Source organism: Hylobates moloch, unplaced genomic scaffold (assembly GCF_009828535.3).
Source record: "Hylobates moloch isolate HMO894 unplaced genomic scaffold, HMol_V3 SCAFFOLD_14, whole genome shotgun sequence".
Lineage (NCBI taxonomy): Eukaryota > Metazoa > Chordata > Mammalia > Primates > Hylobatidae > Hylobates > Hylobates moloch.
The window spans coordinates 23,594,969-23,619,859 of record NW_026652289.1 but is presented as its reverse complement, the minus strand read 5'-3'; positions in this window follow the sequence as shown (position 1 = coordinate 23,619,859).

Below are 24,891 nucleotides of genomic sequence, written 5' to 3'. Positions count from 1 at the left end.
TACACCACTGCACTTTAGCCTGGTGGTAGAACGAGACTCTGTCTAAAAAAGAAAAAAAAAAGGCCAGGCCTGGTGGCTCACGCCTGTAATCCCAGCCCTTTTGGAGGCCGAGATGGGTGGATCACAAGGTCAGGAGATCCAGACCCTCCTGGCTAACACAATGAAATCCCGTCTCTACTAAAAATACAAAAAATTAGCCGGGCGTGGTGGCAGGCGCCTGTAGTCCCAGCTACTCAGTAGGCTGAGGCAGGAGAATGGTGTGAACCCAGGAGGCTGATCTTGCAGTGAGCCGAGATTGCGCCACTGCACTCCAGCCTGGGCAACAGAGCAAGACTTTGTCTCAAAAAAAAAAAAAAAAAAAGAGTATATAAAAGGAGGTGAAAAATTAGTGGGTTTAAAAAAATCTTTTTCTTAACAGTCTATCTCAAATGTCATTTATTCCAAGACCCAAAGGAAAAAAGAGGAGCAAGATATACAAAAATCAGAACAGATCATTCCAAACAGCTGTAAAAATGTAATAGATAATACAATGACCCATAGAGAAAGTGAGAAAAAAAGTCAAGATGCCTAAACATCCTGAGAGAAGCAAGGAAAATAGTAGAAGAGGTTAGGTAATCAGGCAAGTGTCAGATGATAGAGGACTTTTTTTTTTTTTTTGAAAAAGTAAGTAGTTTGAATTTTATTCCAAGTGTGAGTAATTCTTTTGGAAAATTATAAGTAGGGGTGCTTATAACTCCAGATCTCTGTGGCATACAAATGTAAAATTTTATTTCTTACTCAATTACTTGTCAGTTGAAGATCGACTATAATTATGCCACCTGTCTTTAGTTTTGAATGCAGGTTGCAGAAATGCTTCCCTCTGAGATAAGACATTCTCATGGAAAAGGAGAAAAGAAAAAGAAAATAGAATTGCAAAAGCACAAGATGGTTTAAAACTGCTACTTAGATGATTTAAACATGGCATATATCATGTCTGATCACCCTCCATTGGTTAAAGCAAGTCCTGATAATCCAGATGTTTTGGGAGGGCTATCATCTTTTTACAGGAAGGGTCAGTGAATAACTGGGGACAATATTTTCTTCTGTATCAAAAACACCCACAACATCATTGAATTTGAAGCTATATAAACAAGTGAATAAATAAATAAACAAGCTGAATGGAGATAGAAAAAAGAGGAAAATCCAGAAAAAGACCAAAGAGCTCCTCTGTATTTAGAGGCAGAGTGGTGGAGGAGGAGTTCGCAAAGATGATTGAGGAGTAAAATCCAGTATAGTAGCAAGAAAAAACAAAAAAGTATCTGCCATGAAGAAAAAGAAAATGTTTCCAGAAAAAGAAGATTAACCATGTGGAATGCAGCCGAGAAATAAAATAAGGTAAAATACATGAAACAATTAGATTTGTATTTGGCAACATTGTATTTGAAATGGCAACAATAAGTTTATTGTGTTGGTATTATTTTTTTTCCACCAGCAAATATTGTGTACTTGGTGAGGAGATGTAGGATAAAGGAAAATGATCTCAAAGAAGATGGGGGTGAGTTAGGGAGTAGATGGTAGATAAAAACAACCCAGAGAATCAACGATGGTGGTGATAGTCATACATATTATTGAATATATGGTTTAGGCTGTGGAGAAAGTAAAGTGAGATTTCAGGGGATAAAATATTCCAGGAAATAATAAAACTTAAGGGATGGGAAGGGTTTCAGTTTCTTATATAAAGTTAAAGCCCCAGTATTAAGCAGGCAGCCCACATGAGTTTGATATTAACCAGAATAGTGACAACAGTTGAAGTGAGAAAGTCTTTAAAGTAGATCTGTAAGTTCCTGGTGAATGAAGAGGTAGGACCACAAGGTTGGCAACTAGAGATGTTGTGTAATGTGTGCACATATGTGTGTTTATGAGTAATCATGCCATTATTCTATATCACAGAATATTTACATATTAAATATAATGAGGTACCTTGGCAATTATAACTGGTTTATGTGTTTCATTTGTTGAGAAATGTTGAAGGTACAATTCAGAATGCTGGAAGTATTTATAATGGCAATCCCTCTACATCTTGAAGTTAGATGGTATGAACTTTCCCAATTCATTAAGTGATGTGCAGTAAAATTTTGCACTGCTTTTTAATGGCAATTTGCATCATAAAGGAAAGAATAGGAGTATGTTAATTGGTTCAAGAATTATTTTCCTAAGTAACTGCACTCATTTCCATTTTGGAGTGAGGCTCCAAAACTGAACTCGAGCTCTGTATGTCCTAGGTGACCTTGTTAGAATGCATGGTTATAATTATACTGAAAAACCAATGGAAAAACAGGAAACTTCAAAGGCTAATGAATACAATGCTCTATAGTATTTAAGGTTTTTAAAAAATGACTAGCTTTTCATTTATTTTCTTTGTGCTTTTTTCAAAACTAATTCTCACATTTCACCTACATGAACTCTAACTGGGGCGTATGATATTCTGTTGATCATATAGGCTCATTCCATTAATAACTCTATTGCTCACAAATTTATAGATTTCCATTTTCACCCACCACTTATCACTATTTATTTTTTAAATAACTTTTATGTGATGCAAATTGCTTTTATGCTTCAAGACTGAAATCCTAAATAAAATAGTATTTTGTGATTTTATGTTTGAACACTTCATTGTCTTTGATCATATCCTCTGCCCTAATCTAATTTATTCCTACCATCTAATCTAATCTACTACTAATCTAACATTAAAAACAAAAAAGTAAGAATTATTATTTTTCATTTACACTTAAAAATCCCTTTGGATTAACTATAATATTTGTCCTATTTTTAAAAAGTGCTTGCTAAAAAATATAGTTCAGAAAATTATGATCTTAATAATTTATTAAACCAATTATCTCTAACAACCAGACAGGAAGAATAAGTTCTATTGCTCTATACCATTGCAGGATGACTATAGTTAACAAAAATATATTATATAGTTTTAAGATAGCTAGAAGGAGGATATTGAATATCCCTAACACAAATAAATGATAAAAGTTTAAGCTGATAGATATGTGAGTTACCCTTATCTGCTCACTATACATTATGCGTATTGAAACATCACTAATACCCCAGAAATATGTACAATTATTATTTGCCAATAAAAGAAGATAAAACAAACAAAAACTAACACATGCTTAAAATTTAAACACACTCTTCAAAGATAATAGTTCATTCAAATTCTTCAGAATATACCTTTCATTGCTATCAAAACAATAGATTTAAAGGACACTTGCTGGAATTCAGGCTGTTTACTGAATATAAGTACTTTCTTTTTTTTTTTTTTTGTTGAGATGGAGTTTCGCTCTTGTCACCCAGGCTAGAGTACAATGGCTCAGTCTTGGCCCACTGCAACCTCCATCTCCCAGGTTCGAACGATTCTCCTGCCTCAGCTTCCCAAGTAGCTGGGATCACAGGTGTGAGCCACCACGCCTGGCTAATTTTTGTATATTTAGTAGAGACGGTGTTTCACCATTTGGCCAGGCTGGTCTCGAACTCATGACCTCAGGTGATCCACCTGTCTCGGTCTCCCAAAGTGCTGGGATTACAGGCGTGAGCCACTGCACCCGGCTGAATATAAGTACTTTCTTAACAAATCTGAGTAGTTTTTAAATCTGTGCATGTGGATGATAGCAGGAAAAAAATAATAAAATGTTTTAGTGAATAATGTAGAAAAAACTAAATCCACAGAACACTTGGTAAATAGCCCTGTTAATATAAAAATTTAGGGGAAAAAACTGGAAACAAAAAAAATAAAAAGAACATCTATTTACTAGATCACACGTATCATGTGAAAACCCAGTAGTGAAATTACCAGACTTAAGCTGTGATTTGGTTTCCGGCATTCTTTTGTTTCCACCAAGTTTCTGGCACTCTGGGCCCTGCTTTTGTAGCCATTGTGACTGTGTTTCGCCCCCTCTCTCCACCTTTCTCAAACTGGTCATCTATTTAAAATGAGCTTACCGAGTGCCTAACTTTTTCCAGGCAATTGTGCTAAGCACAGTGTTAGGACTCGCTAACTCCTGTGAGGCATCATTTCTTTGAGAATGTGTTTTCTTCAATTGCCTGGACAGGGGCAGCTTCTCCTCCTCTTACAGTCAGAAATCATGGAGAAAAGCCTTTAAACTTCCTGCGATGTTAGATAAGCACAGAGCACTGGACTTGAGAACACAGATTTTGAAAATACGAAACTCTGCGATTGAATCCTCATGTAGTTTTGTAATGTGTCAGTGTAGCTACACTGAAATACGTTTTTTATTATTTCCTTTTCTGTATGTTTCTGGGTAATCGGATCACAGAAAAGACTGTTGGGAGAGATTCAGAGGCTGAAAGTGAAGGGGCAGCCATTCTGTAGCTCTCCGCTGTGTCACTCACTTGCGTGTTTCCTTACTTTGAGGCAGTGTCCAAGCCTGCAAATGTTCCACCTTCCTTTTGTTCCTCTTTTGGCTTCATAGACTCCTATGTCAGGTGTGTGTGTTAGGTCTGGCTTATGCAGAACACCCATACCAATGAGGTTCAGAGGCAGTAACAGCTGACCTAGCATTTAGCCTGTCCTCAATTGCTACAGCTTGTGCTTTTGGGTTCCATTTACTGCTTGTTCTCACCCACCTGACATCTATCCCTCCTTCCCTGCTGCCTGTGTCCTGTGTACTTCAAGGTCCAACAACAAATACAAAGACAAGAGATTTACAGATACTACTTAACCAGTTTGCATATGGTCAAGCCTCTGAAAATACTGCATGAGGTCAAATCCCTATTGATTTATCTATTTCTGGTTCTCTGACTGAACACTGAGTGATATGCTTGATATCATCAATGACTAACTAAATGATTTGGGAGTAATAAGTGATTTATCTTCATTAAATCTGTTTTATTTACTACAAAATGGGAGTTTTGTGTGAAATGAAAATTAATGTATGTACTGCACTTAGCAAGAGATCAAACATGTTATAAACACTCAATCAATAGTAACAATTATCATTACTCTGTCCTAACAACTATCGTGTTTTTGTTCTCTTTTTGCTATTGGACTAAATACAAAACAAAATACAACAACAGAAAAAATAAACAACCAACAAATATACAAAGAAATTACTACTATTCCCCAATGGCAATTTAATCTTATTATTATTTCCTTCCAAGAGCCTGCAAAACAAGAAAACTTAAAAAATCTGTTAGATTCAGTATTTATCTCAAGCTCATTGCACATAAACAAATTCTCCCAAATAATCGATATGGGAAGCATGCTTCTATAGAAAACATTTGAATTATTTAAATAGCATTGGTTTTTGCCTATGTGATTCTTGTTGTAAGAACATTCCTTGCATTAGTTTGAAAATAGGAACATCTAGAAAATCTACTGGATGATATTTAGTGCTTTTTAGTATTTCTTAGTTTCTCAAGTCATGTAAAAAAGCATGTTTTAATGTTTTTAACATGGGATAAAGTTGACTTGGCTCCAGAGACCAATTAATTACATGGGAAAAGATGGAAAATTAAAAATTGTGAAAATGAAAAATTATTTTTACATTTCTATATATAAAAAAATTCATACTTAGGAATATAGGACCTGTACAATGGAGAAAATCATTAGTTGCTTAAAATAGTTAAATGTCCATATCTTTCTGTGGCTCTGATTTATTAGATGTAAAATGGTATATTTATTAAAATATCCTTGGAAGTGTCAAAATATTATAAAAACATTATAATAAAGGTGATATATCCTGAATATAATTTAATAAAATTTATAAATTTATTAACCTGTATATTGTATGTATACAACAGATATATACAGAGAAAGAAAGAGCTGCAGAGAGAAGAAATAAGAACACTCAAACATAGCTGATAGAAATGTAAATAGGTATAGCTTTTAAAAAGTTAAGGAAGAAAATGTTTTAGTATATATTAAAACAAATGTGTATTTACATTTGAATTAAGCAATTTCATTTTTTGGAGTTAAGACAAAGACACATTTCCAACAATATGAAAATGCACCTGCAACAGGTTGTTCATTGTTTTTAATAGCAAGATGTTTGGTGAAGGTGCATGCATAAACATAAGAGATTGACTGAATACACTATTACAATTACACACTGAAGTCTATGTTTCTGACTTAAGAAAACTTTGGGAGGCCGAAGAGGGTGGATCACGAGGTGAGGAGATCGAGACCATCCTGGCTAATACAGTGAAACCCCCTCTCTACTAAAAATACAAAAAATTATCCATGGTGGCGGGCGCCCGTAGTCCCAGCTACTCGGGAGGCAGAGGCAGGAGAATGGTGTGAACCCGGGAGGCGAAGCTTGCAGTGAGCCGAGATCGCGCCACTGCACTCCAGCCTGGGCGACGAAGAGAGACTCTGTCTCCAAAAAAAAAAAAAAAAAGAGAGAAGAAAACAAAAACTGAGGGAGGTCTGTTTTGCCAATAGTGGAGAAATAGTCATACAATGTTAAGTGAAAAAAAACCTTATAGAGTACATATAGTGTGCTATCATATGTGTAAAAGAAAGAGGAGTAATAGGAAATATACATATATTTGCTTATTTTTGCAAAACAAAACCCAGGAATGACAAATCTAAAGCTAATGATATTGCCCATATTAGTGGGTTGAATACTGTCCCCCAAAATTCATGTCTACTGTAAACCTGTGAATGTCATCGTATTTGAAAATAAGGTCTTTGTACATACTGTCACGTTAAGATGAAGTCATATTGGATTAGAGTAGGCCTTAAGTCCTTATTTTTACTATAACTTTTTAGAGTAGTAGCATAGAGTAGTAGCAGAGTAGTAGAGTAGAGTTTCCTTTATTTTTGTGTATTTTTTTTTTTTTTTTAGGAGAAGACTTAGAGACACAGACACACAGAGGGAAGAAGGCCATGGAAAGACAATGGCAAAGGTTGGAGTTGTACTGCCACAAGCCCAAGAATGCAGAAACCACCAGAAGCTAAAAGAAACAAGCAAGGATTCTTCCCTGGATTGATCTTTCAAAGGGAGCACGGCCCTGCTGTCACTTTAATTTCAGACTTCTAGGCTGCAGAACCATGAAAGAATAAATTTCCTTTGTTTCAAGCCACACTGCCTCTGTTGTTTTCTTATGGCAGTCCTGGGAAACTAATATATCTATTCATACATAGAAATGGAAATGGGGAGAAACGGTGTTAAAGAAAGAGTGAGTTTCTCAGACTCCCCTTTTTGGTACAGGTTTTACTTTTGGACCCATGTTAATATTTTACATAATTAATAAAATAAAATTAAGAAGTTTGAGGGAAACATCTTTAAAATGAAAAACAAACCAACAAACAAATGAACCTAACAGTATTTCCATTCAACGTATTGGAAAAATGCAACCAAACTGAAGGGTGGAGAAAGAAGGAATCCAAATAACTTGCAAACACATTAGCACAGTATTTTGACTATAATAACTTCAGTGTAAAGACAAAAAAGACTTTCTAAAAGGTTCTGTAACCTCATTAGCAATATTTTTGTATTGGCATGCATTGGTACTTTTAGAACTGCTTTCAATGTAATCTAAGACTGACAAATGAGATTATATATTGTGGACAATGGTGGCACTGTTGGAAAAGGGAGTAACCGTATAAAAAAGAGTTGGGGAATAGAACAGATCTTCTAGTGTGGAATTTAAATTGGGAATATCAGCTTATGAAATAGTTAAATAGATAGATACATACATGTATAGATGTATGTATACATGTATGGATCTGTGTATATTATAGACATATGTTAATATGTTATCTATTCTAGTGCTCCAAATATCAATTCTCAGAGACAACTGGAGTTATTCAAGACTTCTTCCATACACTATATGGTCAGTTTCATTTGGGTCTCAAAGTACAAGATCTGTCAGTTGCTGTTTATTAAATTTTCCATGGCATATTCACACATATTTTACCTGCTTTGAAACAGCTTTTTTTGACGTTATGTTTTAAAACTTATGAAATGAATATTTGCAAGGATAAATGATTATAAAGTACTTAAAAGTTTGATGTAATATCATACAAATTGACAGATCATATTCCGTGAAAACATTACAGCTAATTAAAGGACAATATTTCTTAGATTTCTACCCCCAAAAAGTAATTCATTTTATCCTCCATTCTGAGTGGTGCTGAAAAAAAGTATTAAACAGAGTTCCTAAAATATGCTATAACTAGTAGAAATTTTTTTAAATTTCTAGTGTTTTCATTTTTCAAAGTAAAATTTATTTAAAATTTATATCAAAAATTAAGATTTATCAGTCTATGTCTACTTTGGCAAAATAAACAGTTTTTGTGATCATTTTGTCTTTCACTATGAGGCAAATTATTAAGGTGAGTTTTCTTTTCAGCTTATTACAATTATCCTAATAGACAGCACAGGATGCTGTCAAAGTCTTTGTTTTGAGGGTTAATATTAAATCACCATTCTTATATTTCTCTTCCTCATTAGATCAATAATGCAAAAGGTCTAATGTAATGTCAAAGGACTTGCATTCATCAAACTGGAAATATCTTGTGGCTGTTCATTAGGGTTATGCCTTCCTCACTTTTAGAAAATAATTACTGAGGGATTTTTATTCAACCAATGAATACCTATAGGATATTTTATGAACCAGGTTAGAAAATAGACTGGGAGAAATGTATGGATAATTGGTAAGCAGAACAAAACGGAATAAGTCCAAGATTATAAACATAAATTCCTTCCTGTGCTACATTGAAAATTGTATGAATACAATATTATTCAAAACACATATACTGTAGATTTGGAGACTCTTGTTTATCACCATTTGCCTTATATAATATTTGCATTTAATATAAACTAAATAATTTGAAATTAACTTGGTAGTCATATTCTATTAATTTTACATTTGATTTTTATTTATTAGTTGGGTGATACTCAGTGTAGTGCTTATAGTCTGAAGCAGTTTTTTGAAATCTGTATTGAAACGTTTAAAAAATATCTAGTGGAGCTTCCTTACATCATCCTTCAGTTTGCCATTTATTTTTGTCGATATGCTAACTTCTCACAAATGCTTTGCCTTGTGTTATAGTAGTCCAAAAATTACCCTAATGTCTCCTTAAAAAGTATTTTTTTAAAGAATCTGCTACACTAATAAATTCATATAACATTTACACATAATTAAACAACATCTTATGGATTTGCTGAGTTACTGAGTTAGGAGATTTTCACTGAAATAATGAACCGTATAGTTGATTCAGTTATAGCTGGTATGTTGTAAAAGCAAGAAATAGACAGACTTATAATCACTTGAAGTCATATAAACTGTATAATTTCTGTAATTTATAATGTTATGTAAATTGAAAATACACACATTAAAAGATGCTTTACATCATTAATTATTAATAAAATGCAAATTAAAAACCACAATGATATACTATGACATGCTTGTTTAAATGGCTAACATTAAAAGAGGCTATCTGAAGTATTGCAGAGAATAGGGTGGAACTGGAACTCTGATACTCTATGTGTATGTAAAATGACACAATCACTTTAGAAAAACAGCTCAACAACTTGTTTTGTTTTGTTTGCTAAGCATATGTCAGCCATATGGTATAGCCAGTCTACTCCTAGATATTTACCCAAAGGAATAAAAAGGAAATACATGTCCGTATACCATGTATCATTGTAAGAGATACTTGTAATAGTCAAAACCAACCTAAATGCCTATGAATAGGTGAATAAATAACACATTATAATGTACCCAACAAATGGAATATTAGCAACAAAAATGGGGGAACTGCTGATAAAATCAACACCATGGATGAACCTGAAAATGTTTCTGAATAAGCGAAGCCAAGACCTTCCCCTCCCCAAAAAAGAGTATGTATTAGATGATTCCATTTATATAAAACTCAACAAAAGACAAACTAATTTGTGTTGATAAAAAGCAGGCAATGATTGTTTGGGAATGGAAGGGTAAGGTAGAATGGATGAGAGGCAGGTATTACCAAGAAGCATGAGGAAATTTTGGGGGATGATGACATGTTCACTATTTTGATTATGGTGAGTATTTCACACTGTCAAAATTATTCAATTTTATCCTTTAAATCTTCGCAGTTGCAAAAGGTTTTACAGAACAGGTGTTATTTTAAAGCATCCTTTAAAATAGTGTGTGTTCATTCTCTGTTGTCATGTGCCCCATGTTGGGCTCCTTGAACCACAACTCTCTCAGTGCAGATCATGCCTCTCCTTCACTGCCTTATTCCAAGTCTCAGCCACCACAGGCTGCTCTAGTCAAGCTCTCTCCTTCATCTTTCTCAGGTATGGGTCAGACATCAATTCCCCAAAGCTCCAGCTGCCAGAAACAAATATTTAAGGTTTTCAAGTGGCAGTGCACCCATACACTTTAAGCAAATGGCACACATTCTTCACCTTGTGGAAGGTACGAATTTAGGTCTTTCTAATTATACCTTTTATGTTAGATATAAGTGAGTTCTCGAACTGGTTCCTAACCACCTATCTAGTTGGAAATGCAACACTTATTATTTTTTTGTCTCAGACAAAGCTACTTGGAAATGCAATACCTATTATTTTTATGTCTCAGATAAAAGTGAGTTAGAAAACTTCCCTTTAACAATCTGTTACAGATATACTGACTCAAGAAATATTTATTCAATATCTACAGTATTTAAGGTACTGTACCTGGTTCTGTAGAACATAAAGAGGTAAACATATCCTCAAATACCTTTAATATAATCTAATATGAAAAACTAGATATGTGGTATAATTCAGAGAGTGGCATGCTACAAAAAAAGATACAAATGAAGTGCAATGGGAAATTATAGACACAAAGGTGTCCTTTATTCCGGATTTTCAGGATTTGGGCCAGTAGAGAGAATAAGAAAGAACATTCCTGGGGAAAGCTTATGTGAGTAAAAGATGAGTAGAATATGAAGTATGATAACTTTATAAGTAAAATAATTCTTTACCACTGGTTATTTCCAATTAGAATAATAATTCAATTTTACAACTTCAGACCTCATGACTTTGGTGTTATCCAACTATCTATTAGTATGTTTCTGAATACATTTAAATGAACCAATTGAAATATTTATGTGCATATTAAATTCTAAAAATATAATAAATCAAGAGTTTCATTTACAGTTTATTAGTGAGTAGATTACCTCCTCTGCTTCCTGGCTGCTTTCATATTGATCTCAGATTTAATAGTCAGAAATGATGCTTACACATTGAAATTGCCCATAATAATGAGTTTTTCTTTTGGTAGTCTATGAACAGCATAACAATGTCTTATGATTATTAAAATAATATGCCATGTCATGAAAAGCACACAAGTTAGAGATGACAAAACCTAAAAGAAAAAAAATTACATAATGAATGTTATGTAATAAAATTTTCTTAACTCTTGATCTAACTCTATGAGGATGTTTATGAAATGAGAATATGTAAATCATGCTTGAGATGCCAGGTACTTTAAGGGCAAGATTTTTCTGGTAACAATGGTTAGGTCGAGGAGGCTGTCAATTAGGAACATGCTGCACAGTAACTGATCTCTGAAGCCTCACACTTTAATGACACAACCAATAGAGTATGTATTGGATACAAGGAAAAAGAAGAACCTATAAAATTGTGTGTGTATGTGCATGTTTGTGTGTATTCACCTGTATCTGTGTACACACATTCTCTTATTCCCAAACAGGAAGCAATGGTCATTGTCCTGGCTCCTTGCTACTTCTTTGCACCACTCAAAAGTGCCTTCCCTCGGAATGCAGGCCACATTGTTATTTAAAATGGACTTCACTTTCACTATCATTATCTGGCATATTTTAAGATCTTCTTCTTTATCTCACTCAGTCCTTTTATTTCAGAGAAGTTCACAGAGAAGCAGTAAAATCAAACATTTAGATTTGGTGGCAGCAAAGAGGTGAGTATGATTAGCATTTTGACCTATGTAGATGACATTTTTGTTATAGCCTATCTAGGAAATTTGTCTCTCATAATAATTATTTAAAATATATCACTAGGGTTGCCATTGCTAAATTAGGCATTGTAACTTCAATTATATTTTAATTACATAACAAAATGATAAACCAATTTTAAAAACTATTGACATCTAAAGTAGTATACATAATCAACATTTTGTTTTAAATTATTTAGTAAAATTTTATCATATAGTCAATTAGCATGAAAATAATTTTTAAATATCTGATATTTTTCAAAGAAGACTATAATACTCACAGTTCTTTGTGGTTTAAAAACACTTTTATCTGTTTTTCCAGTTGAAATAATTATAGTTTAGGGCTGGGCATGGTGGTTCATGCCTGTAATCCCAGCACTTCGGGAGGCTGAGGCAGGTGGATCACTCGAAGCCAGGAGTTCGAGACCAGCCTAGCCAACATAATGAAACCCTATTTCTACAGAAAATACAAAAATTAGCCAGGCGTGGCGGTGTGCACCTGTAGTCCCAGCTACTTGGGAAGCTGAGGCAGAGAATTGTTTGAACACAGGAGGTGGAGGTTGCAGTGAGCTGAGATCATGCCACTGCACAAAACAAAACAAACAAACAGAAAAAAAGCAATAATTATAGTTTAGGATAAAGTAGGAAATGGATTTTTTTATATTTGAAAAAGGGTGCTAACAAACTCAGAGAAATTAAGAGACTTATTCAATGGTCTTCTGACTCCATGCCTTTTATTTTTTCTGTAACATTTTAAACCTGATGATTGATATGGTTTGGATTTGTGCCCCCAACCAAATTTCATGTTGAATTGTAATTCCCAATATTACAGGAGGGGCCTGGTGGGAGGTGACTGGATCATGGGGGTGGATTTCTTACTTGCTGTTCTCGTGATAGTGAGTGAGTTCTCACGAGATCTAATTGTTTAAAAACGTGTAGTACCTCCCTGCTTTGCTCTTTCTCCTGCTCCAGCCATGTAGGGCATGCCTCCTTCCTCTTCACCTTCTGCCATGATTGTAAGTTTCCTGAGGTCTCCCCAGACATGCTTCCTATAGAGCCTGCATAACCATGAACAAATTAAGCCTCTTTTCTTTATAAATTACCCAGTCTCAGGTATTCCTTTATACAGTACAATAACTGACTAATACAATGATATTTAGAAATAAGAAACATGGATATTTTGAATAGGTCGCCACATAGTAAAACAAATTGAAAAACAAACTAAAAATATGCATTTGTCTAAACAACGATAAAAGGTATAAAGTCAGTAAGAAAAGTACATTTGTAAAGGAAATTAATCACTAGTATGAGATTAAAATGCATGATGATAAAATGACCTCACAAAACTACAGATGAAGTAGATCTAGGAAGGTTATCATTGGCCATAAGTTTAAGTAAAATACTCACTAATCTAACTTTCTGCTGGATATAGAGGGATTTATTTAATAAGTGCAAACATTGTGTACTTTCCTTAAGAAGTCTAATTGCTGAACAAAGTCTAATAAATTAAAATGAGCAGTAAGAAGTTAATTAAAAGCTGAATCTTGGGATGCATGTGGTGGCTCACTGAGCACTTTGAGAGGCTGAGGCAGGAGGGTCACTTGAGACCAGGAGTTCCAGACCATCCTGGACAACACATCAAGACTCTGACTCTACAAGAAATATTTAAAAAGAAAAAAAATTAGCCAGGTTTAGTGGCACAGGTTGGTCATCCCAGCTATTTAGGAGCCTGAGATGGGAAGACTGCTTGAGCCCAGGGGGTCGAGGCTTAAGTGAACTCTGATTATAACACCGCACTCCAGCCTGGGTAAGAGAGTGAGTCTCTGTGTCTCAAAAAAGAAAAAAAAAAAAAAGAGGAAAACTGTGAAGCTCGGAAATTGTAGCATAGAGAGAGATAAAAGTATGCTAGTATCTAGAAGTGAGAGGCTGACTTAGACCTTAAAGATCAGTCGTAGTAGGATTAGAAAAAAAATGAAAAGAAAGATGAGGTAATTCATAAAGAAAGACAAAAACGAGCAACTATGCAACACAGTGAAGAGATTAATATAAGTATAGAAAATTTACATAGAGAGGAGATAGCTATTAAGGCCAAGTTGGTGATGGGCCTAGACAAGTATGATAGATCTGGATTTTGTGAGAAGGCTTTGCATTCTGACTCTGAATGTAGGTTTCTGAGAGGTAAAAAGATCCTATACATTACCTTGGATAGTCGGAAATGATCCTTTTTTTATCTTTGTGGATATATATAATATGGGCTTACAAATTTCCATTTCTGCTATGGGCAGGGGAAATTTGTAAAATTTAAGTTAAAAGAAATTCAGTTTGTTTTAATTTTAAAATGGTCTACTTTGGGGAAAATGCTCAGTCTTCTAATAAGCTCTCTGCTCCTCATTATTGCTGGTATGTAGAAGATTCTTATATGTCCTCATCATAATGGGACAATGGAACTATGCTCTGATTTGGATGCTTGTGCTGTCCTCTGGCTCATGAATTAATACTCCTTAGCAGTAAGTGTCTTCCTGCCATCCAGGCTGCAAGAAGTGGCCGCAGTCAGAGACTTCAGGGCCCTCCTAGTGGGTCCATCCCCGCCATGACTCTTGCAGATCCTGTTGAATCCTGAGTCCTCAAACATGTCCTTCATTCAGTATTTGTCCTACGCTCTTTGTGATGGTTAATATTGAGTGTCAACTTTATTGGATTGAAGGATGCAAAGTCTTGTTCCTGGGTGGGTCTGTGAGAGTGTTGCCAAAGGAGATTAACATTTGGGTCAGTGGACTGGGAGAGGCAGACCCACCATCAATCTGGGTGGGTGCCATCCAATCAGCTGCCTGTGCGGCTAGAATAAAGCAGGCAAGAGAAGATGGAGAGCAGACTCGCTGAGTCTTCCGGCCTTCATCTTTCTCTTGTGTTGCATGCTTCCTGCCTGATATGGTTTGGCTTTGTCCCCACCGAAATCTCATCTTGAATTGTAGCTCCCATAATTCCCTCATGTTGTGGGAGGGTTCCAGTGAGAGATAATTGAATTATTGGTCAGTTTCCTCTATACTGTTCTCGTGGTAGTGAGTAAGTCTCAAGAGATCTAATGGTTTTATAAGGGGAAACTCCTTTGGCTTTGCTCCCACTCTTCTCTTGTCTGCCACCATTTGAGACGTGCTTTTCACCTTCCACCATGATTGTGAGGTCTCCCTGGCAATGTGGAACTGTGAAGTCCATTAAACCTCTGTCTTTTGTAAATTGCCCAGTCTAGGATATGTCTTTATCAGCACTGTGAAAATGAACTAGAACATCAGACTCCAAGTTCTTCAGCTTTTGGACTCTTGGACTTACACCAGTGGTTTGCCAGGGGCTCTCAGGCCTTTGACCACAGGCTGAAGGCTGCATTGCTGGCTTCCCCACTTTTGAGGTTTTGGGACTCGGACTGATCCACCACTGACTTCTTTGCTCCTCAACTTGCAGATGGCCTATCATGAGGCTTTACCTTGTGAGTATGTGAGTCAATTCTCTTTAATAAACTCCTTTCATTTATAAATCTGTCTTATTAGTTCTGTCCCTCTAGAGAACCCTGACTAATACACTCTTTAAGCTGTAGCCTTGGTAATGGAGTCAACACCTACCCTCAGTACAAAACAGACCTACTGGTTCGAAACTATGTCTACACAACACTCAAGATTTGATGCTTAACCTTATAGGTGGCATTTACCCCCAAATTCTTAAGTCCCTCTCTGAATTTAAACAAACCAAATACTGTTTCTCTTCTAAAATTATGTAGGTATATGACTTTCTTCAAGGTGGTCCCAATTCTGTAATACAGTCAATTAGTTGGCACTACAATAATTACTCAATATTTGATATTTTCAAAGGAGAACTTTGTTTTTTGTAGTTCTTCTTGGTTTAAATACACTTTCATATACCTTTTTTCTGTTTGGAATAATTTTGGTTTATGATAAAGTAGGAAATGGATTTCAAAAATATTTTTATATGAACAAATAAGCAAAAGTCCTGCTAGATCCAACCTCCTTCTTACTCTGGGAACATCTTATAGTGTTGTGGCTCTTTCTCTATGAAGTTATGACCTAGATGAGGGTTAAAAAACCTCAAGTCTGACTGTTCATGCTCTTGCTCCTTCTTTCTCTCCTCACTAACAGTTAATTTCATAGGGGCTACCACTTTGCCTTGTTCTCCTCTTTCCAAGAGATATTCACCCTTCCCACTTTGATAGGATAGACAAAAGTTCTCATTTAGACATGACTAATGAGCTACAGAATAACGTGAATTATGAAAGTATTTACTATATTAATTTAATATTTTCACAATATTATTTGTATATTAATTAACTTTTGTATTTATTTGGTTATAAAAGATACATTGAGTATCTTAGCACTAGCACAAAATTCCAGGCTATAAAGGTAAAACAGTAAATCAGATAGTCAATGTTCTTAATGAGATTGCAGTAAGGCAGGAAAGACAAATAATTGAATAGAAACTTACAAAAAAGTGTTACAAAGATTTTGAAAAAGGAGAAATCTTCAGCGGCATAGAGCAGAGTAGAGAGAGCTCACCTCCAGGCTAGGGATGAAAGGGGAAACACCTGGCAGCTAAGCAGAAGAGCTTTGACTTCATGTGACAGTTAATAGCGACTGGCTTCATACTGGATGAAGGTATGTGATGCCACATTACAAAACTAGTCTGATGGTAGAAGATAAGTGCATTGGAGGAGAGTGTGACAAGGATAAATGATACTGTCAGAGCCCCCAAATTGTTGATGTAGAAATGAATTGCAAAGAGAACATTTTGGGGGAGTTGCTATCTATAAGGTTGAAAAATAATAATTACTGAAACTGGCATTTATGGCCATGGGGAAATGTCATGATAAAATGTAATCCAATAAGATACTGAGAAGTATTAAATAATTATGGCAGAAATGGAAAGCAATCTTTCTGCTGTTCTACATCAATCAGGTTTCCATAATTGTGTCTAGTTTTAGATGCTGACCTTATTTAAGAAAGGGTGAAAAAGGAGATGGTCAGAGAAGAGAAACAAAGATAATTAACCCTCTGGCAAATAGTAATATTAAATGAATTAGATTTGTTTAGCTTAGAGAAAGGAAGGACAAGGGTAATCTGATTATAGAAATGACTCATACATAGAGTAATTAGGAGGGAAATGCAGTTTTCTGTGTCCACACAGGACTAAACAAAAGGAAATTGACTTTAATAAAGCAGTAATTATATTTCTAGATTTGTTTAAAAAAAACACTGTTTAAACACTACTACTAATCAGCTACTGCTCTATATTTACCATGTTTGTGTAGGTTCCCACAGGACTGCCTCTTGAGTCTCCATTAGCATCTGTCTGTGCTGACTGCTCTACTCATGTGGTTAGGGATTTAGGACTAGATGTGCTCATGGGTGTGTGATTTAAACACATTTGCAACAGTTTCTTAATTTGATTTCATAGATGTGCTCTGACAAGTGATTGAAAACACTGTAACTCTGCTCTTGTAGGTCAATAGCTTCCCGATAAAGTGTGATTTAAGTTTGCAGGAAAAGAGAAAAAAGATCTGTTAAGTTGTTTTGTTAGTTTTTATCTTATTGCAAAAAGTGAAAATCAACTCCTTATAAATATATTATTAATCAAGAGAGTTTTTAACATATTTTTAAGAAATTTTATAACTCACTTTATGATTTTTACCTGTTTTAGTTATATGGAAAAACCTGAAGTTACTAAAAAATTAAAATAGATATTTCTATGTGACTCGAGAAAGTTCAAGATTACTGATTTTATCATTTTTTACAAATACATAGAAACTTCCTGTGTATTGAAACTTTCTGTACCCCCTTTCTATAAACTCCTATAAGGTGCCTGTCCACAAACTGTGTATGTAATCTAGGGTCAATGGAAGGAGCTTAAACTCTACCTACAAGAGAGGAATATCAATGTATTTGAGAACATAAGTTAAATCCACCACAGTACTATACATACATATATTTATGAAAAATTTTTGTACTGTGCTAAAAAACCTATTTCTTGCATGCTCCTTTAACCTTTAAATCTATAAAGGTCCAGTGCATTAAACAAGTCATATGTGTCCAGGAGCAACAATCAAAAAGGTTATTGTAGCAAGAACGTGGGAGAAGGTTGAGCTTTGAGTGTGATCTATTGTAAAAAGTTAGTCTGGAAGAAAATTGCATAGTGCATAGCAGAGCAAGATCAGAAGGTGGAATCACAACTTTGTTTGGAAGGCACAGGTCACTAACACATTTGTTTGGGCTTGCTTGCTTGCTTCTTATTATTATTTGCTATGAAAAGCAGGGATGACACGATGACATGTGCTTAAGAACTGTAAGTTACGTAGTCTCAGTGGTAAGCTGGTGTGAGCTCAACATTAGAAATAAGGGGGGGCCAGGTGCGGTGGTTCACGCTTGTAATCCCAGCACTCTGGGAGGCCGAGGTGGGAGGATCACAAGGTCCAGAGATCGAGACCATCCTGGTTAACACGGTGAAACCCTGTCTCTACTAAAAAATACAAAAAAACTAGCCAGGCATGGTGGCGGGCACCTGTAGTCCCAGCTACTTGGGAGGCTGAGGCAGGAGAATGGCGTGAACCCAGGAGGCAGATCTTGCAGTGAGCTGAGATCGCGCCACTGCACTCCAGCCTGGGTGACAGAGCGAGACTCTGTCTCAAAAAAAAAAAAAAAAAAAAGGAGTAAGGGGACATTTTAATGGAAAAGTTGAGAGATATTATCATCTTACCTATGTGGGTCAGCAGTATATTGCAGATGACAAAGAAACATGGGTTAATGAAGATAGATGCTTTGGAGGTAAAACTTACTGGCTTAGTTGACTCATTAGATGTGGGAGGTGCCATGTTCTAATACCTAAATCATGGCCTTGTCTTTCTGTTAAGAAGTTTTGTCTAAGGGTCAAATTCTTACAACCATTTACATTATAAGTGCTCCTTATTATTAGATAGTATGAACATTTTAACAGAAAGTCAATTTGTATTAATTTGTATTAAATATTATATATGTTAGCATGATATCAGTATTTTCCTAACATTTCTAAAAGTTTTAATATTTGTAAAGTACAAATAGCCTTGTTTTATTCCTCTCATTTAAAAAATAAATTTAAAAATTTGATTGAAAATTTAAGAATTTCATTTTTCTCATTCAAAAATAACAATAAATACATTAATTCTAAGTGGAAAGTTGAAAGAGTTAATCTTTGGTGAATATAATATAAAATGTGACAGCATGATTTATTATTCTTGTGGCTATTTCTTAGGTTTTTCTCAATATATTACTAACTTTTAAATAATAAAGTCAATTATAGATACTGTATTTTAAGTTGACTACAAAACTTATTTAATTTTCTTATAAAATTTATATTTTAAAACCATAAATATGAATAAACATGTGCAAATATTTTAAAATATGCAATATTATTTAATTGTAATTATATATATTGTATATTCCAACAACAATACTTATACTGCCATACTGATATGTATGTATATTGCAAAAATCTACAAAAGAGAAATTAAAATTAACTAAATAAAAATAAAATGATAATGAACAATGCTACATGATTTGATATTTTATATCAATTATTTTCACAAAAATTCACAATAAAATAAATTTTGATACTTATTACTCTCAGTGAAACAATCACTGACACCTAGTGCTTAGTTCTTAACAATTTTGCTAATGATGATGGGTAAATGGGATTATTAACAAGCATCTCAAGGCATAACACACACTCTCATGACATTAAATACATGTTTCCAATTAGTTTCACTTTATTTCCATTTTTGTTGTCATCCCTTGAAATATTCTTAAATTGGCATTTGCTTTATCCTGTAGTCCTTGACAAAGTTAATATGCTCTAACTAAGAATGTATATGCTCCTCCATTGCTTATTTGCTTGTGTTTATACTGTGACCAATATTGTCAACTAACGGCTCTTTGCAGGGATATTTTTCAGCTGCTTGTTCATGTTATAAAACTTACTTTTGTTAAAATAAAATAATACTATCCAGAAATTCACTAAACCTGAAATAGGAATGTTGCATGCATGATAACTTTTTAGGGGAAAAAGAAAGTAAGATTGTCACAGCTCTTTCTTTAGGGGATATTTACACAATGTGGGACAACCGTCCATCTGTCTTAAGATGAAGTGAGAACATCAGTATTTATCCATATATTAAATATTATGAAAATAATTTCTCTCTACATTTAAATATTATCCATTGTAATGTTTTCTTCTTATTTATACCCCAGTGGATCATCTTGATACATACACCTCACTTTGGAGACAACTAATTTGAGGAATACACAGGACAAATGTGCCCCTGCAAACCAGGGGTATACTAATGATGTCTGGAGTCTTCCAAACCATCTCAGGAGTACAGCTAGTAAATCAGATTTTGGTAATTAGGAAGTTGTCTAACTCCAGACTTGCAATGGACATAGAATAGTTATTAGGTTCTACCTCTACCTATGAATAGAATACGACAAAGTAGTTCCAGACTTTTGCACATGAAATTGTCCAATCCTTGATGATATATATCACGCAAATAAGCAACCAATTTTGTCAGTTTCCTTTGAAAAGAAGACTATGCACAACATGATAAATATTAATTCAGCTTAGTTTAGCTTAAGTATCTGGACAACTCAGAATGCTTTCAGTGTATGCATGGACTATTAATTTATTCTACAAATATTTGATAAATATCTGGCAGTCTTCTAATATTAGAACAGTGGGGAAAAAAGTAAAACTCACCCTGAACTAAGGGAGCACTCAGTTACAAAGGATAAAAGATCAAGTAGCAGAGAGAAAAGACCAGTGTTATTTTCTGCAGGGTGACCAGGAATAGCTTCTTGAATAAGATGATAGTTGGAGACCAGAAGGAAGACAGGAAGCAAGACAAGCAGGAGAGTGTACTAGTAGGGCCTATAAATAAATATTATGGCACTTGCAATACTATAGTTGAGACAATGGTGGCTTATAGCAAGTCAGTAACTGAAGGCCATGAAAATTGATTAGATTCCGACTATATTTTGAAGTATGACAGTAGTTGTTAGGAGTATGCATTCTGGAGCGAGACTACTTTGGCTTAAATCCCAAAATTGCCTGTTTCTTGCTACATAGCAGAGTACTACTTAAACTTTTTATGATATCTTATCTGTATAAAACAGGTTACTGTGTTACCTATCTTAATCTAGTTGTGAAAATTTCTCCTTTCTGTGTGCCTGTCTGTGTACTAGCTAGAACACTATTTGACACATAGTAAACACTGTTAGCTTTTGCAATTACTATGGGAGGACAGAAAAAGAGATGAGTCCAGGAAGACCCCAAGGTTTTGGTGTGACCAATATAGGAAGAGTGGGACTGTTTTTTACTGAAATGGCGACAACTGAAAAATAAGTAAGTTCAGGAGTGATTGAAAATCAAAGTGAAAAATCAAACATGCTAACTCTGTGATGACTCAGAGACATAAAAATGAATGCTTTTCATAGGAATATCTCAGGTGAGAGATTCAGCCTGAGGCAAAGAAGTGAAGTTTTCAACATTTATATGATTTTTAAGGCTATGAAAATGGATAGGATTACCAAAAAAGTCATTGTAAGTACAGCAAAGATAACTCAAGGCTCAGCTCTGGACATGAAAACTTTAGAAGAAGAATCAGCAAAAGTGCCTGAAAGGTGAAATGAGAGAAAAATTATTAAGTCGTGGGTCTTGGTTACCAAAAAGTAAAACCTGTTTCTGTATGAATGAGTGATCATCTGTGCCAGTTGCGTCATATAACTCAAGTAAGATGAAAGCAAAAAAAAAAAAAATCTAGTAGATTTAACAAACAAATCTCACTGGAAGCTTTAACTGTAATTGTTGTATTAGCAGATATGATGGAGTTCAAGGGAGAATGGAAGAAGAAAAATTAGATTCAACAATACAGACAACTCAGGAGAGTTTGACTCCAAAGTGTGGAGAGCAACGTTGTTGGTGATAGCAGAGAAACTGTGCAGCCAAAAATATTTTAAAATTCATTCTGCACTGAGTTATTTCATAATAGAAAGTACAAAAGTGTATACAACAAAATCATTTGAGAGAGGATAATTTCATTTTACAAGTTTAGGATTTGGTCTTTGGCATTAGATAGTTATACACATAAGACAAACTAAACCACGTGGAAAACCAGCGAGTAGAATTGCAGAGATAGGTAGATAGCGCCGGAAAATGTATTGTATTTCACTTCTGATTCATTGTCCTTTTCAAGTTCATGAAGATAATGTTTTAGACAAAAGACTAAAGTATGATATAGTCCTTGAGATTAGAGCTGTAGAGTAAATATACCAGGAACATTGAGTAGGATCTTTGAACAGAAGGTAAATGGAGGCTGCTAGTCATGAGTTAAAAGCAAGATGAGTCAGTGTGGGTGTGTGTGTTTTTCTTCAACTACTTTGAGTTGCTCAGAGGCAGGCATAAAACAGGTAGAGAGCTTGACTTAATTAAATTTGGGTTTTTTTCAAGGCGGCAAAATGCAGAAGGAAAAGGGACAAGGGGATTGCAAATACGTGCAACAGAATGATTATAATGATAGCTCATAGATGCCAAAGCAGGAAATGAGAAGAATGAAGACATAATGGAGGTGACAAACACCAGTAAGTCAAAGGATTGAAGGAAGTTCAGGTAGGAGAAAAAAAAATGGTCTTGGAATTCTCAAGTAATAAAGTATTTGGAAAGATGAGAAGTGGTGGCTGGAGAATGTGAAGGTTCGAGCTGATATTAAGGAAGAAATGTAGTTGTTGGAAATAACAAAAACTAGGGCACGAACACAGAGTCAATAACTGAAGGACCAGATCATTGGAAGTGAAGAAGTCTCAGAACTCTAAGGTTAGGGGACTAAAAGGACCTTTCATGTTAATAGTAAATCATCAAAATTTTAGCAGAACTTCTACTGGGGAGATAGTCTAACAAGTGGTACATCTTTATACAGCAAACGTCTGGGAAATAAAGTCAGAGGCATTCTGTTGGCTTATTGTCTTCTAACTCAACAAGATAATGAGCAGAGATTTTATTATTTGGCATCAGAAAAATTCAAGATGCTAAAGGTTATCTATGGGGCACATAGTTTAAGTGGCTAAGGCAAAACATTCCATCAGAGAAATATTAGTGGAGAATATAAATGAAAAATTCCTGTAAATGGTTACTTTATTAACAATAATACCGTAATTATTTTTCTTCTATATAGCAGTTGACACTTTTTAGGGCATTTTATTTGACCCTGACAACCTCTGTGTGAAGAATATGGAGACAGTGCTATGCTTCTGGGGAAAAATATGAGGGCTTGAGATATTAACCAGTCCTGACTGAAAACCACTAAATTGATGGCAAGCCCCAAAATATTATATGGCTTTGCTGAGTGAATGTGTTGCTCTTTGCTCTGAAACATTATTTCTATTTCTTTTTTAAATATTTATTTCTATTTTATAGCACGTCTACTACAGGTGAGTTTTGTTTGAATAAACCAAAATAGTATATTAGAAATAGCTATCACACTCAAAACAATGATAAGATTCAGTTTATTTCATGAAGATTCCATTAGAAGTAGAAAAAATTTTGGCACATATATGTGGAAAATATATACATATGTGAAAAATACATATATATATATGAAAAATATATCTGCACCTTCAATTGAGAGGAATATCTATGAAGAGAAAATATTTTTTTTGAAATTTTATATTGTTCAGAAAGTTTAGATGGCAGATGATTTTTAAAATTACAGGATCTTTATTACAGTATTATATGACATAGAGCAATATACTGCAGAAGAGAATTATTAAATACTTCAAAACATTTTTAACTGTTTGCCTCAGAAAAAATATTTTCAAGTTCATCCTCTTCCAACATGCTTAAATATTTCTACGATTTATTTAATTCACATCAGAGTAACGTGGGCCCTTTCCATCACATGGTCAACTTAATCTATTGAAACTTCAGATTCCTCATCTGTAAAACAGAGATAACATGGCAACTCCCTCGGGCTATGATGAAAAGTGAAGGAGGGAATGCATGAAAAGTTCTGAGCACTATGCCTTTGCCATTGTAAGCACTTGATCAATGGTGGTTGCTGTTGTTATACTTACTAGATTTTTATAATTTATTCCCCTTTCAAAGTTACAAAATAAATAATATTCTGATATTGTAACTCTTTTTTTAATGATCAAAGCACACGCCTGAGTATGAAATATTCCTCCGTGATTTACAACTATTTTCCTGTCTCTTGGACAGGTAATTTGAAATCATACTCTAGAATTGTTTTTAAATGCTTGCTCTAGTGTATTTAACATATATAGATTTTTTTATCCTCTTTGTATTGCATATGCATTTTCTCTCTAAAATTAACTTCAGGCTTCCTTTTCTTTCCTTTGGGTAGAATGAAATAGAGATAAAAGTAAGTTCTGAAATAACGCATGTCATCCCTGTATGTACTCCAAGCTATAAAGAAAATTATAAATATAGAGAACATAAAAAAGGCAAAATGAGATGGTGAAAATAAATTCTATCATATCAAAAACTCAATACATATAAATATGAATATATTTCCTAGGCAACAAAGACATTGGAGCTTTCAATTTTTCTGTTGGGTTTTCTCAGAAGCAGACCATGAGAAAAGGATTTGAGTACATGTAATTTATTGGGTGTTTGCATGAATAAAAGTAGGAAAGTATGAAATGAGAAAGAAGCCAATAAAAAAGATGCATTTAATTGCTCTTATAGATGTCAAGTTAATTCTAAAGGAAACCTTTGGGAAACTATGCAAAACATACATATCAGAATTTGCTCCTAAAGGGCTGAGGGGGCTGGAGTACAGAGACATTCACTTTGCAAAGTCAGTCACTGAGGGTTTCTTTGAAGCTGGGTTTGGAGAGGGGG